Here is a 17607-nt window from a genome sequence, read left to right on the forward strand (position 1 = left end):
CATACACCAAAAGGGATGCAAATCAAGAAGAAAAAAGGGATGTTCTAGTTTTATTTCTAGAGATAGCAGCAACTATTTTAGAAATAGCTGTTTCCTTTGGACACTAAATTTTTTTCAATGGGGAATAATATTTTAAAAGGTGTTTTTTCTAGGCCTGGCACAGAGGCTCAAAACGCCTGTAATCCTAACAATTTGGGAGGCCAAGGTGGATGGATTGCTTGAGCTCAGGAGTTCAAAACCAGCCTGGGCAACAAGGGGAAACCCCAACTCTACAAAAAATACAAAAATTAGCTGGGCATGATGGCATGAGCCTGTAGTCCCAGCTACTTGTGGGGGCTGAGGCAGGAAGATCACTTGAGCCTGGGAGGTGAAGGCTGCAGTGAGCTGAGATTGTGCCAGTGCACTCCAACTTGGGTGACAATTTAAGTAAGACCCTGTCTCAAAAAAAGTGTGCCTTTTAAATGTCTTTTTCTGTTTAATGTCTTGGTCGTCTTTTCACTGTCCAGAAAATTCATCTACCTCTTTAAATCTGTATTATCTTTGGTAATCCCTATCAATCTGTATTAAAAGTCCCCAATATTTTTATTAATAGTTAAAAAGACTCTGTTTCCAGCTTCTTCTGTTTAATCTCACTCATGGAAAAATAGTTCCTACTATGTCTGAATTTTTTTTTTTTTAGACAGGGTATCACTCTGTCACCTAGGCTGCAGTGCAGTGACACAATCTCCACTCACTGCCACCTCCACCTCCCAGGCTCAAGCAATACTCCCACCTCAGCCTCCCGAGTAGCTGGGACCACAGACATGTACCACCATGCCCAGCTAATTTTTTATAATTTTATTAGAGATAGCATTTCACCATGCTGCCCAAGCTGATGTCAAACTCCTGGGCTCAAGCGATCTGCGTGTGTTGGCCTCTCAAAATGCTGGGATTGATTATAGGTGTGCACCACCCTGCCTGGCCCTGAACTTAGAGATTAAACTTTATTTCTTATATTCCACAAATTTCACATAATCACAAGTAAACATCTCATGTTTATGCTGAGCAGAGTGAGAGGTGACAGCGTGCTGGCAGCCCTTGCAGCCCTCACTCGCTCTCAGTGCCTCCTTGGCCTCTGTACCCATTCTGGCCACGCTTGAGGAGCACTTCAGCCTGCCGCTGCACCGCGACAGCCCTTCTCTGGGCTGGCCGAGGCCGGAGCTGGCTCCCTCGGCTTGCGGGGAGGTGTGGAGGGAAAGGCACAGGTGGGAACCAGGGCTGCAGGCAGTGCTTGCGGGTCAGCTAGAGTTCTGGGTGGGTGTTGGCTCGGCGGGCCCTGCACTCGGAGTGGCCCCGGGCAGTGAGGGGCTTAGCACCCGGGCCAGCAGCTGCAGAGGGTGTGCTGGGTCCCCCAGCAGTGCCAGCCCACTGGCCCTGCACTCGATTTCTTGCCAGGCCTTAGTGCCTCCCCGTGGGGCAGGGGACCTGCAGCCTGCCATACCTGAGCCTCCCCCACCCCCGCCCCGCTGTGGGCTCCTGCATGGCCTGAGCCTCCCCGACGAGTGCTGCCCCCTGCTCCATGGCGCCTGGTCCCATCGACCGCCCAAGGGCTGAGGAGTGTGGGCACACGGCGTGGGACTGGCAGGCAGCTCCACCTGCGGCCCCGGTGTGGGATCCACTGGGTGAAGCCAGCTGGGCTCCTGGGTCTAGTGGGGACTTAGAGAAACTTTATGTCTAGCTAAGGGATTGTAAATACACCAATCAGCACTCTGTATCTAGCTCAGGGTTTGTAAATACACCAATTGACACTCTGTATCTAGCTAATCTAGTGGGGACGTGGAGAACTTTTGTGTCTGTCTCAGGGATTGTAAACACACTAATCAGCACCCTGTCAAAACAGACCAATCAGCTCTCTGTAAAACAGATCAATCGGCTCCCTGTAAAATGGACCAATCAGCAGGACGTGGGTGGGGCCAGATAAGAGAATAAACGCAGGCCGCCTGAGCCAGCAGTGGCAAGCCACTCGGGTCCCCTTCCACACTGTAGAAGCTTTGTTTTTTTGCTCTTTACAATAAATCTTGCTACTGCTCTTTGGTTCCACGCTGCCTTTATGAGCTGTAACACTCACCATGAAGGTCTGCAGCTTCACTCCTGAAGCCATCGAGACCACAAAACCACCGGGAGGAACGAACAACTCCAGACGCGCCGCCTTAAGAGCTGTTTAACACTCACCACAAAGGTCTGCAGCTTCACTCCTGAGCCAGCGAGACCATGAACCCACCAGAAGGAAGAAATTCCTAACACATCCGAACATCAAAAGGAACAAACTTTGGACACGCTGCCTTTAAGAACTGTAACACTCGCCGTGAGGGTCCACGGCTTCATTCTTGAAGTCAGTGAGACCAAGAACCCACCAATTCCAGACACAAGAGTACTGACCTACTTACTAGAGTGTATTCATCAGATATATAGAGTCTAATAATGGTAAGTATAAGATCCAACATAAGGAAAAAATACAACATGAAGAAATTGTCCTGTGTGTATAATTTCAAATTAATACATATAATTGGACAAATAAAATATCCACTTCCCAATTAAAGCCTTTTTCTAGGTCATAAAATAAACATTACTTTCAAACTTGTGCAATTCAGCAGAAAAAAATGTTTTGTTCTAGACCCTTTCAAGTGCCCCTGTGACCTTCTCCCGCAATGATTAAAAAAAAAAACAAAAAACCCTATTGCCAACATCTATACTTGCTGCCTTAAAGCATGCGTATGCAAATCAATAAAAAATGCTTCTTGTTGTACAGGAACAGGAGCAGGTCAGTAGACAAGCAACTTCCTGCTTTGGTATGCTTCCTGTTTTCTGCTATCAGGACATACCTGTAAGTAGTAATCAGGATCACTGAAAAAACAAATTGAGAAGTAGAGAAAAAAAATGACTTGTTGCCAACCCACGTGAATTCAAGCTAATTCATCCTGTTTATTTAGTTCCTGTTTCAGCTTGGTTAATGACACTTCCCTGGAATGTATTTGTTTAGGAGTCCAAGCAGAGACATTTCTTACTAGGAAAACAGGCCCAGGGTGAACCCAGAGATTTAGAGGAAAAGAAACCTAACGGGGAAATATTTTAAGCTTCTCAAGTAAACTAACTCAAGAAACTTTCTTTCTAAAAGATGTTTTCCTTTACCCAAGATTTTGTTCAATATTTCTTCAGTAGCTACAATTTACCAGGGACTGTAGAGATTACATCTGTGTCAATACATACTGCATTCTTTTTTAGAACAGAGTTCTGATTTACTTCAATTGGGTTTCTAAGAGACATAGAGTCTTCCTAGAAAAGCAGAAATTTATGACCAGAAGGCAGTTTTGTTAATAGTCCAGAAGCTTCCTTATCACCTTTTTTTAAAAAAAGATTTTCAGGAAAGACAACCATTACAATCTTCTCAACTTCGCTACTGATATAAACCATATTATCCATGAAAATGCATTGTTTCACACAATTTACATGCATTATCTCATTTGTTCTTCACGATGACCCAACCAAGTTAGGCACTATTTTGTCCTTGCTGTAGAAGAGAAAACTGTAAAGCAACTTGCCCTACCTGACAGAGCTAGTAGTAGTAGAGCCAGGATTTGAATTCAAGTAGGTCTAACTTGGAAGCTAGTGCTCAAGTGTGTCTGATTTGGAAGCTACCACTTCATTAGGTGGTGCTTGTACAAACAGCCTTAAATACAGCACTCAGGTGTAATAACCATGGTTCAGTCAGATGTTGAATGCATTTTTCTAAATATTTCTCTGATTGAAACCAATCTCTCCATCTCAATTCCTTCAAAGCTTGCCTTAAATACTAGATCCTAAAGAAGTCCCTCCTAGTCCTTTAAGGAACGAATTAATCTCTCTCCTTTGCTTGTGCACATTCTGTTCTCTATATGTAAGCTTTTTTGAGAATGGAACCAGGCTGATTTCCTATGCACTCCTGGTGCTTCTCATACAGAAGTAAAAGGACCATATCATACTTAAAGAAACAGGCCTCCAACTGCTGTTTGTAATGCTGAATTCAAATCATGTTCTAAAGAGGCAAGAATAAATAAGCATTAATTTCTACTCTGCTAAAAAAAATAGTTTTTATAACTTCCTATACCATATGGCTTGATAGTATTTTGTAATCCCTAGTCTTTCTTCTAAACAGACCTGTGCTGCAGACTAATTTTATTAGTGGTTAGATACCTCAGTTTTCAGGTACTGGTAAATATCTGATTTAATTTATATCATCATGAGATCTCAAATAAATAAAATATCTCCCTCAGCCTTATTTCCCCATCTTCAAATAGATTGATCAACTTCTAAACAGTCAGGAAGACGTTATAAACTCATTTGAGGCCAAATAAGAGAAACTTCTCAAGTATCCTAAGGAGGGAATTTAAGTTGTTTTAAGAGTTTTTAAAAATCAATGTATAAAAGGCTAAATAAATACTATTCTAAGTTAATAAATGAGCCAGGTACAGTAAATCCCCCAAACTGGATCTAATTCCCCCACATGTTCTCCTCAAATGAAATAAATCTTTACATAAGAATCACAACAAAATAATAAAATGTCGGCCAGGCGCAGTGGCTCATGCCTGTAATCCCAGCACTCTGGGAGGCTGAAGCGGGTGGATCACCTGAGGTCAGGAGTTCGTGACCAGCCTGGCCAACATGGTGAAACCCCATCTCTACTAAAAAATACAAAAAATTAGCCGAACATGGTGGCACACGCCTGTAATCCCAGCTACTCTGGAGGCTGAGGCAGGAGAATCGCTTGAACCTGGGAGGCGGTGGTTGCAAGTGAGCCGAGACTGCGCCACTGCACTCCAGCCTAGGTGACAGAGCGAGACTCCATCTCAAAAAAAAAAAAAAAAAAAAAAAGAATAAAGTGTCTTGACCATTCAATTCCCCCCTCCACCCACCAAAACAGTAAAAGGATGATGATTTCAACCATAGTGGGAGTGTTTCTCAAGTAACTAGATACAAAGAGCTTGTCAAGTACACTGTACTTTCACCTCAATTGCAGATCTCAGAAGGAAAAACACAGGAAGAATAAATAGATTTAATTGTGGGTGACTTTGGGAATTTTATGAGCTATAGGAACTCAGATATTTGGAAATCCATTACAAAATTAAGAACAGAAACTGAGTGTAAACAATTACAAATGCTTTAGAGGATCAGAATGTATGAGAAAATGTGGGATTCTCACTGCCCACCAAGTACTTAATAGCACTGGCCATTAAGGACATGACTTCTGGGCAAAAATAAAATTCATGTATAGGAGGCGGGCTTCAAGATGGCCGACTAGAAGCATTTCATGCTAGCCTCCTCCAGTTACAAGAACCAAAATAGGCAGGGTGCGGTGGCTCATGCCTGTAATCTCATCACTTTGGGAGGCTGAGTGGGGCAGATCACGAGGTCAGGAGTTTTGAGACCAGCCTGGCCAACATTGTGAAACCCCGTCTCTACTAAAAATACAAAAATTAGCCGGGCATAGTGGCGTGCACCTGTAGTCCCAGCTACTCGGGAGGCTGAGGCAGAACTGCTTGAACCCAGGAGGTGGAAGTTGTGATGAGCCGAGATCACAGCACTGCACTCCAGCCCGAACAACAGAGCAAGACTCCGTCTCAAAATAATAATAATAATAATAATAAACAATCACGCTTCAAACTATCCAAAAGAGAATACTAGAATTAAACAGAAAAGTGTCATGAGATAATAAAAGCACAAAAGGAGAAGGAACAAAGGCAGTCTGTTTGGCTGGGAGCCACGGGCGACTTCCTAGTGTGGGGAGAGGTGAGAGACATTTAGGAGTACACATCTCCACCATGGAATTATGCATTCCTGACCACAGTAGAGCCAAGAGACCATGGGACAGAACTGCTGTCTCACATACCTTCTGAGCCCTAAGTGGCTACAGCAAGGCATCATTTTCAAACCTGGGCTTTGGCAGACTGCACTGTGTGCTGGATCCAAGCAGCACCGGTACTGATGAAATAGGGAAACTGAGACTGTCATTGCTGGAACTGGGGCACAAACTTGGGAGCACTCCTGTTGGCAGGGCTAAGCAGCCAGTGAGATATGAGCTGCAGCTGCCAGTCCTGTGCCCTTCTAGGACTGGGCCATGAGTTGGATGCAGTCTCTACCTGCCAACCCAGGCTGTGGCCACTGGGGCCAGCTTCGCCCTCTCCAGTGGCAGGGTCTCAGTGCAGCTGCTACCACTCATCATGTAAGCATTCTGCCTGGGACCTGAGATCACCTGGTTCCAGTCCACCAAGGCTGGTGCCGACTCTCACCATTGGGGGACTTCAGCAAAAGCCCACCTAGCCTGATTTCACCTCTACACCCCTAACGAGAGACAGGAAACTGCTCAGGACCCAGAAGATTGTTCTGCCACCGCTACTGCCATTGTCCACACAATGCTGAATGCTCAGGGGCCTGAAAATCTGCCCACCTGCCTAGTCCACTGCTGCCACTACTGGAATACAAACAAGCCATCTGGTAGACCAAGAATCAGCCCACTGGTAACTGCCAACACAAGTGACAGCGTACGCCACCCTGGGACACAAAGATAGCCATAGTCAACCTACTGCTGCTACCACTAAGGCCTGAAAACTGGCTTACTTGACATCCCAGTCCCCAGCACACAGCTTCACCACAGCCTTCACTAATAACAGTACACTAACCCACAGAGGAAATCACAGATACTACTAATGCTGTTTATAGCTGAAGAAATAACACAGAGAGTACACTACTGCATACATCAAAAATCAAAGCCAAACTACCCTACACAACCAACACCACAGATATATCTTAAGGAAAAATTCTCTCCTACACAAGTAAATCCAGGCCAGGTGCAGTGGCTCACCCTTGGAATCCCACCACTTTGGGAGGCCAAGACAAACAGATCACCTGAGGTCAGGAGTTCAAGACCAGCTTGGCCAACATGGTGAAACCCTGTCTCTACTAAAAATATAAAAATTAGCCAGGTGTGGTGGTGCGTACCTGTAAGCTCAGCTATTTGGGAGGCTGAGGCAGGAGAATCACATGAACCTGGGAGGTGAAGGTTGCAGGGAACCAAGATCGTGCCACTGCACTCCTGCTTGGGCAACAGAGTGAGTCTCCATCTCAAAAAAAAAAATAAAAAAACAAAAAAACAAAAAGGAAATTCAAAAATAGGAAAAAGCAACTGTTACAGCAGATGTACAGATACAAATGTAAGGTCATAAGAAACATGAAAAAACGAATATGACACTTACAAAGGAATATCATAATTCTCCAGCAATATCTCTCTTTTTTTGAGATGGAGTCTCCCTCTGCCACCCAGGCTGGAGTGCAGTGGCGTGATATCAGCTCAGTGCAAGCTCCACCTCTCCTGCCTCAGTGCCTGAGTAGCTGGAACTACAGGCGCCTGCCACTACTCCCAGCTAATTTTTTGTATTTTTAGTAGAGATGGGGTTTCACCATGTTAGCCAGGATGGGCTTGATCTCCTGACCTCGTGATCCGCCCACCTTGGCCTCCCAAAGTGCTGGGATTACAGACGTGAGCCAACGTGCCCGGCCTTCTTTTTTTTTTTTTTTTTTTTTGAGATGGAGTTTCGCTCTGTCACCCAGGCTGGAGTGCAGTGGTGGTGTGATCTTGGCTCACTGCAAGCTCCGCCTCCTGGGTTCAAGTGATTTTCCTGCCTCAGCCTCCCGAGTAGCTGGGATTACAGGTGCACACCACCATGCCGGGCTAATTTTTGTATTTTTACAAAATTAATTTTGTATTTTTACAACACGTTGGCCAGGATGGTCTCGATCTCCTGACCTTGTGATCTGCCTGCCTTGGCCTCCCAAAGTGCTGGGCTTACAGGCGTGAGTCACTGTGCCCAGCCAGCAATACCTCTTAATCAAAAAAATTTTCTTTCTGACTCCAGAAATAGGAAAAAAAACATTCAAAATCCCAGATAAAAGATTCAAAATATTGATTTTAGAGCTCAGTGAGAAACAAGACAATTCTGAAAAATAATACCAAAATAAACCAGAAAAACAATTCAGGATATAAATGAGAAATTTACCAAAGTGATAGAAATTTTTAAAAAGAACTATACAGAAATTCTGGAATTGAAGAATTTACTGAAGAAAATATAAGACATATTAGAAAGCTTCAACCATAAACTAGGTCAAGCAGAAGAAAGGATCTCAGAATTTGAAAACAAATCTTTTAAAATAATCCAGTCGGGGAAAAAAAAGAAAAAATAATAAAAAGTAATGAGCAAAGCCTAGGTGACACTTGGAACCACATAAAGAAATCAAATTTAGGGCCAGGTGTGGTGGCTCACACCTGTAATCCCAGCACTTTGGGATGCCGAGGCGGTCAGATCACCTGAGGTCAGGAGTTTGAGACCAGCCTGACCAACATAGAGAAACCCTGTCTCTACTAAAAATATAAAATTAGCCGGGCATTGTGGTGCATGCCTGTAATCCCAGCTACTTGGGAGGCTAAGGCAGGAGAATCACTTGAACCCAAGAGGTGGGGGCTGCAGTGAGCCAAGATCACCTGGGCAACAAGAGTAAAATGCCGTGTCAAAAAAAAAAAAAAAAAAGAAAGAAATCAAATTTAGGTTGGGAGAGGTGGCTTACACCTGTAATCCCAGCACTCTGGAAGGCCGAGGTGGGGGGATCACTTGAGGTCAGGATTCGAGACCAGCCTAGGCAACATGGTAAAACCCAATGCCCACCAAAAAATACAAAAATTACCCAGGTGTGATGGCGCACGCCTGTAGTCCCCAGCTACTCAGGAGGTTGAGGCAGAAGAATAGCTTGAACCTGGGAGGCAGAGGTTGCAGTAAGCCAAGATTGTGCCACTGCACTGCAGCCTGGGCAACAGAGTGGACTGCATCTCAAAAAAAAAAAAAAAAAAAGAAAAAAGAAAGAAAGAAATCAAATTTCAAGATAATAGATGAAAACTGCTTAAGTCAAGGAAGAGATTTAGATATTCAGATACAGAAGGCTCAGGAATATCCAGGTAGATACAATGCAAAAAGTTCTTCTTCCATGTCACATTGTATTCAGATTGTCTAAAGTCAAAGATAAAGAAAAATCCTAAAAACAGCATAAGAAAAGCATCCAGTCACCTCTAAAGAAAACCCCATCAAACTTACAGCAGATTCCTCTGCAGAAACCTTATACATAAGAAGAGAATGAGATAATATATTCAAAGTGCTGAAAAGACAAAACTGTCTGCCAAGGATACTATATGTAGGAAAATTATCCTTCACAAATGAAGGAGAAATGAAGTATTTTCTGGACAAGCAAATGCTGAGAGAATTTATGTATTACCACTAGACTACAAGATATGCTCAAAGGAATCCCAAACTTAGAAGTGAACGGATGCCACTTACCATTGTGAAAATATGCAAAAGTACAGGCCGGGCGCAGTGGCTCGTGCCTGTAATCCCAGCACTTTGGGAGGCCAAGATGGGTGGATCACGAGGTCAGGAGTTCAAGACCAGCCTGGTCAAGGTGGTGAAACCCCATCTCTACTAAAAATACCAAAAATTAGCCGGGCGCGGTGGCAGGCACCTGTAATCCCAGCACTTCAGGAGGCTGAGGCAGGATAATCACTTGAACTCAGAGGGCGGAGGTTTCAGTGAGCCAAGATCGCGCCACTGCACTCCAGCCTGGGTGACAGAGTGAGACTCCCTCTCGAAAAAAAAAAATATATGTACACACACAGACACACACACACACACGTACAAAACTCACTGGTAAAGCAGTCACAAAAAAGAGAAAGAGAAAGGACTCAAATGGCCCCATTTGAAAAATCTACCAAACTACAATGACAAACAATAAGAGAAAAAGGAAAAATAACATATAAAATCACCAGAAAACAATGAACAATTATGACAGGAACATAATAACCCTGAAGGTAAATGGATTAAATTCTCCACTTAAAAGATATAGAGTAGCTGAATGAATGCAAAAGCATGATCCAACTTCATGCTGCTTACAAGAAACTCATGTTAGCGAGAGGTGACAGCATGCTGGCAGCCCTCACAGCCCTCGCTCGCTCTCGGCGCCTCCTCAGCCTTGGCGCCCACTCTGGCCATGCTTGAGGAGCCCTTCAGCCTGCCGCTGCACTGTGGGAGCCCCTTTTTGGGCTAGCCAAGGCCGGAGCCGGCTCCCTCAGCTTGCAGGGAGGTGTGGAGGGAGAGGTGCGGGCAGGAACCGGGGCTGTGCGCAGTGCTTGCGAGCCAGCGTGAGTTCCGGGTGGGCATGGGCTTGGTGGGCCCCGCACTCAGAGTGGCCGGCCGGCCCCAGGCAGTGACGGGATTAGCACCTGGGCCAGCAGCTGCTGTGCTCGATTTCTCGCTGGACCTTAAGCTGCCTCCCCATGGGGCAGGACTCGGGACCTGCAGCCCGCCATGCCTGAGTCTCCCCCTGCCACCCACCGTGGGCTCCTGCACAGCCTCAGTCTCCCCGATAAGTGCCACCCCCTGCTCCACGGCGCCCAGTCCCATCAACCGCCCAAGGGCTGAGGAGTGCGGGCGCACAGCACGGGACTCGCAGGCAGCTCCACCTGTGGCCCCAGTGCGAGATCCACTGGGTAAAGCCAGCTAGGCTCCTGAGTCTAGTGGGGACTTGGAGAATCTTTATGTCTAGCTAAGGGATTGTGAATGCACCAATCGGCACTCTGTATCTAGCTCAGGGTTTGTAAATACACCAATCAACACTCTGTATCTAGCTAATCTAGTGGGGACGTGGAGAACTTTTGTGTCTCTCTCAGGGATTGTAAACGTACCAATCAGCACCCTGTCAAAACAGACCAATCAGCTCTCTGTAAAATGGACCAATCAGCAGGATTTGGGTGGGGCCAGATAAGATAATAAAGGTAGGCTGGCCAAGCCAGCAGTGGCAACCCGCTCCAGTCCCCTTCCACGCTGTGGAAGCTTTGTTCTTTTGCTCTTTTCAATAAATCTTGCTGCTGCTCACTCTTTGGGTCCACACTACCTTTATGAGCTGTAACACTCACCGCGAAGGTCTGCAGCTTCACTCCTGAAGCCAGTGAGACCACGAACCCGCCGGGAGGAACGAACAACTCTAGACATGCCACCTTAAGAGCTGTAACACTCACCGTGAAGGTCTGCAGCTTCACTCCTGAGCCAGCGAGACCACGAACCCACCAGAAGAAAGAAACTGCAAACACATCCGAACATCAGAAGGAACGAACTCCGGACACACCACCTTTAAGAACTGTGACGCTCACCGCGAGGGTCCGCGGCTTCATTCTTGAAGTCAGTGAGACGAAGAACCCACCAATTCCGGACATATTAGCACTAAAGAAACAGTTTGAAAGTGATGGAAAAAGATATTCTACATAAACAGAATTCAGAAGCAAGCAAGAATAACTATACTTGTATCAGATAAAACGACTTTAAGTCAAAAACAGTAAAAAAAGACAAAGGTCTTTGTGTAAGGATAAAAGGATAAGTCTAGCAAGAGGTTATAACAATTTTAAATATATATGCATCTAACTCAAGGAGCACCCAGATTCATAAAGCAAATATTACTAGATCTAAACAGAGAGAAAGACTGTAACACAATTGTGGGGGACTTCGAGACTTCAGTCCCAGCATTAGAGAGATGACCTAGAGAGAAATTCAACAAAGAAACGTGGATTTAAATTGGACATTAGACCAAATGTACCTAACAGACATTTACAAAACATTCCCCAAACAGCAAAATATACATTCTTTTCATATATATGAGACATTCTCCAGGACAGACCATATGTTAGGCCACAAAACAAGTCTCGACTTATTTATTTATTTATTTATTTAGAGATGGTGTTTCGCTCTGTTGCCCAGGCTGGAGAGCAACAGCTCGATTTGGGCTCACTGCAACCTACACCTCCCAGGTTCAAGTGATTCTCCTGCCTCAGCCTCTCAAGTAGCTGGGATTACAGATGCCCACAACCACACCTGGCTAATCTATCTATCTATCTATCTAGGGGTTTTTGGTTTTTTTTTTTTTTTGAGATGGAGTCTCACTCTGTCACCCAGGCTGAGTGCAGTGGCACTATCTCGGCTCACTGCAAGCTCCGCCTCCTGGGTTCACACCATTCTCCTGCCTCAGCCTCCCGAGTAGCTGGGACTACAGGTGCCTGCCACCACGCCCGGCAAATTTTTTGTATTTTTAGTAGAGACAGGGTTTCACCACGTTAGCCAGGATGGTCTCAATCTCCTGACCTCGTGATCTGCCCACCTCGGCCTCCCAAAGTGCTGGGATTACAGGTGTAAGCCACCACGTCCGGCCTAATTTTTATATTTTTAGTAGAGATGGGGTTTCACTATGTTGGCCAGGCTGATGTCAAATTCCTGACCTCAGGTGATCCACCCACCTTGGCTTTCCAAAGTGCTGAGATTACAGACATAAGTCACTGTGCCCGGCTCAGCAAATTTTTAAAAATCAAAATCATACCAAGTATCTTTTCAGACAATAGAATAAAACTAAAAGTCAGTAACAAAAGTAACTCTGGAAACTATACAAATACATGGAAATTAAACAGCATGCTCCTGAATGACAACTGAGTCAATGAAGAGATTAAAACAGAAATTTCTTTTAATGCCTTGAAACAAATAAGAATGGAAATGCAATTTATCAAAACCTGTGAGATATGTAAAAGCAGTGCTAAAAGGGAAGTTTGTGGTAATAAATAACTACATCAAAACAGCAGAAAGATTACAAATGAACAATCTAACAATGCACCACAAGGAGCTAGAAAAGCAAGCACAAACCAAACCCAAAATTAACACAAGAATTAATAAAGATTATAGCAGAAATAAATGAAGTAGAGAATAAAAAGCACAAAAGATAATGAAAAGTTGGTTTTCCTTAAACATTATAAACCTCTAGCTAGAATAACTAAGATAGAAGAAACAAACATACGAAATCAGAAATAAAAAAGGAAACACTACAAGTGATACTGCAGAAACAGAAGAGATCATCAGAGACTATGAATAAATATATGCTGACAAACTGAAAAACCTAGAGAAAATGGATAAATTCCTGAAAACACACAGCCTATCAAGATAGAATCAGGAATAGAAAACCTGAACAGACCAAGAATGAGTAATGAGATTTTATCAATAAAAAGTCTCCCAAAAAAGAAAAGCCCAAGACTGCATGAATTCATAGCTGAATTATACCAAATGTACAAATGAGAACTAATACAAGTCCTCTTGATATTATTTCAAAAACTGAAGAGAAGGGAATTCTAACTCATTCTATGAGGCCAGCATCCCTCTGATTCGAAATCAGACAAAGATGTAACAATAAAAAAGAAAACTACAGGCCAATATCCCTGATATTGATATAGAGATGCAACGATTATCAATGAAGTACTACCTAATCATATTCAACAGCACATCAAAAAAAATACATCATTACCAAGTAGGATTTATCTCAGGGATGCAAGCAAAGATGGTTCAATATACACAAATCCATAAACATGATACATCACATCAACAGAATGAAGAACAAAAACCACATGACCTTCACAATGATTTCAGAAAAAGCATTTGGTAAAATTCAACATGCCTCAACTGCCTCAACATAAGAAAGACCAGACATGACAAACCCATACCTAACATGGTGTTGAATGGGGAAAACCTAATTAGAACAAGTCACTACTCCTATTCAACACAGCACTGGAAGTGCTAGCCAGAGCAATCATGCAAGGGAAATAATAAAAGGCATCCAAATTGGAAGAGGGAAAGTCAAATGATTCCTCTTTGCTGATAATACAATCTTGTATCTAAAACAAACTAAAGACTGCACCAAAAAAACCTCTTAAATTTGATAAATGAATTCAGTAAAGTTGCAGGATACAAAATCAACATACAAAAATCAGTTGCATTTCTATACACCAGTAATAATCTAGCCAAGACAGAAATGAAGGCAATCCCATTTACAATAGACAAAAAAAAAAAAAAAAAAAAAAAAAGGATGAAATGCCTAGGAATAAATTTAAGCAAGGAGGTGAAAGATCTCTGTAAAGGAAAACTACAGGCCAGGCACAGTGGGGCTCACGCCTGTAATCCCAGCACTTTGGGAGACCAAGGCAGTATGTAATCCCAGCTACTTGGGAGGCTGAGGCAGGAGAATCGCTTGAACCCAGGAGGCAGAGATTGCAGTGAGCCAAGATCGCAGCATTGCACTCCAGCCTGGACAACAAGAGTGAAACTCCATCTCAAATAAGAAAAAAAAAAAAAAAAATTACAAAACACTGATGCAGTCCTAGCTACTAGAGAGGCTGTGATGGTAGTATCACTTTGAGCCCAAGAGTTTGAGGCTGCAGTAAGCTATGATCATGCCACTGTACTCCAGCCTGGGCAACAGAGCTAGACCCTGTCTCTAAAAACAGTGATAACAAAAAACACTGATGAAAAAAATTGGCAACACAAACAAATGGAAAAACATACCATATTCAAGGACTGAAGAGTATCATTAAAATGACCATATTGCCCAAAGCAATCTACAGATTCAATACAATCTGTATCAAAATAGCAATGTCATTTTTCACAGAATTAGAAAACACAATCCTAAAATTCATATGGAGCCTGAATAGCCAAAGCAATCCTGAGCAAAAAGAACAAAGCTGGAGGTATCACATTACTTGACTTTAAAATACACTACAAGGGTATAGTCACCAAAACAACATGGTATCGGTATACAAACAGACACATAGACCAATGGAACGGAAGTGAGAACCCACAAATGGGATAAAGTTAAATGTTTACAGTCAACTGACAAAGCTAACAAGAACTTACAATGGGGAAAGGACAATTTCTTCAATAAATGGTGCTAGGAAGATTGAATAACCAGATGCAGAAGAATAAACTAGGACCCCTATCTCTCACCACATACAAAACCAACTCAAGATGGATTAATGACTTAAATGCAAGACCCGGAACTATAAAACTACTATAAGAAAACGTAAGGAAAACACTTCAGGACTGTATTAATCCTTTCTCACGCTGCTATAAAGATACCAAGACTGAGTAATTTATAAAGGAAAGAGGTTTAATTGGCTCAAAGTTCCGGAGGCCTCAGGAAACTTACGATCAAGGCAAAAGGCGAAGGGGAAGCAAGACACATCTTACATGGTGGCAGGAGGGCAGGGAGCGCCAGATACTTACCAAACAACCAGATCTCCTGAGAACTCACTACCATGAGAACAACAAGAGGAGAATCTGCCCCCATGATCCAATCACCTCCCACCAGGTCCTCCCTCAACATGTGGGGATTACAATTTGATATGAGATTTGGGTAAGGCCACAGAGCCAAATCATATCAAGGACATTGATCTAAATAAAGATTTTAGAGCTAAGACCTCAAAAGCACAAACAACAAAACAAAAATAGACAAATAGGACTATAAACTATAAAGCTTCTGCACAACAAAGGAAACAATCAACTAAGTGAAGAGATAACACGTTGAATGGAGAAAATATTTGAAAACTATTCATCTGACAAGGGACTAATATCCAGAATATATGAGGAACTCAAATAACAGTAATAAATAATAATAATCCCATTAAAAATTGGGCAAAGGACATGACTAGACATTTCTCAAATGAAGTTATACAAATAGCCAATAGGTATATAAAAAAATGCTGAACATCACTAATCATCAGGGAAATGCAAAACAAGACCAAAATGAGGTATCATCTTACCCCAGTCAGAATGGTTATTATTAAAAAGACAAAATATCTGATGCTAGCAAGGATGCAGAGAAAAGGGAACTCTTATACACTGTTGGTGGAAATATAAACTAACACAGCCATTATGGAAAACAAGTATGAAGAATTCTCAAAATACTAAGAATAGAATTACCATTTCATCCAGCAACCCCACTGCTAGGTATCTACTAAAGGAAAAGAAATCAATATATCAAAGCAATAGTTGCACTCACATGTTTTTGTAGCACTATTCACAATAGCAAAGATATAGAATCCACCTAAGAGTCCATCAATGAATAGATGGATAAAGAAAATGTGGCATATATACACAATGGAATATTATTCAACCATAAAAAAGAATAAAATCATGTTATTTGCAGGAACATGCATGAAACTGGAGGTCATTATGTTAAGTGAAATAAACCAGGCACAAAGAAAGAAACAGTGCACACTTTCACTTATATGTGGAAGCTACAAAATTTGATCACATGCAGATAGAGAATGGAAAGATACTAGAGACCGGGAAGGGTGAGGGGGAGGAAAGAGATTAAAGAGAAGTGGCTTAAAGAATACAAAAATAAAGTTAGACAAAATGAATAAATTCAATGTTTGATAGCTGAGTAAACTGACTATAGTTAAGACAAAAGTATTGTACTTAGGTGATGGACACTCTAAATAACCTGACTTGATCACTATGTATTATAAACACATAACAAAATTTCAAATGCACTCCATGTATTTGTGCAAATAAAGTAATAAAATTCATTTAACAAAAATTAATGGAAACATAAATTTGTGCCCCAAATCCCCATTCTCAATTTCTAAAGATTAAGGGAACAAATCTGTCTTTTCCAAACATTAGACCTATCAGCATAATTTTTTCATCACAAATTATTACCCATGACAGGTATTGACACCATCTCTGTCAAAAAACAAGTGGAGTTCAATTCTCATCTTTTGGAAAGGATCAAAGAACATTCTAACAACCAGTCCTCAATTCTGTGTCAACACTCTTTCATTGGGTAACTAAAAATTAAAATGGTGTCGGCTAGGATTTTTTTGTTCACTACTATGTTCCTAGTACCTAGAACAGAGCAAAAAGTAGGCACACAATAAGTATTTGTGAACCAATACAAAAGACAAAATGCAAGAATTTTAGGCTTCAGTTGCTTTCCACATTCTGGAAGAAAACAGTGGACCCTTCCTTTTGGATGGAGGTACTAAGGGAGTAGAGGAAGGGTTTTGCCAGAATTATGAAGTGGCGTCCCAGGTGATGGCTGCCAGTAACTGGGCTTTATTCCAAGCACTGCAGAGGGTCTTGGTGGTTCCATCAGTCAAAAGGGCAACTTCACAGCCTGTTTTGAGCCATCAACCAACACTTTCCTCATCAGGACTGCCTCACAACCAGCTGTGAAAACTTACCAGTGACTGGCACCTCCACACAGACCTTCACTCAGATGTGGCTAGAGATGAAGTATCTAATCAGGAGCACAATTTGGGCATCACTTTTTAAATTATGTATTTAATTTACATAGTTCTGATGTCCTTTCACACCTAATGAATATCTATAAATTTTTACATAGTTATGTGGCTACTACCTAATTTGAACACAACTACTAAAAAAAGTCTTGCTTTTTATAGTCAATCTCCTGAAGTTCCTAACATACATGTATAGATTTGAATTTTCAAAAAAAAAAAAAAAAATCAACATAGAGTCAGTCATCCCTCAGTATCTTTGGGGGATTGGGTCTAGGATCCCCTATGGATACCTATGAATACCAATTATCTGTGTAGTATTTGCATATAGCCTATGCATATCCTCCTGCATACTTCATCAGCCCTAGATTACTTACAATACCTAATACAATGTAAAT

Source organism: Pan paniscus, chromosome 10 (genome assembly GCF_029289425.2).
Source record: "Pan paniscus chromosome 10, NHGRI_mPanPan1-v2.0_pri, whole genome shotgun sequence".
NCBI classification, from domain to species: Eukaryota; Metazoa; Chordata; class Mammalia; order Primates; family Hominidae; genus Pan; species Pan paniscus.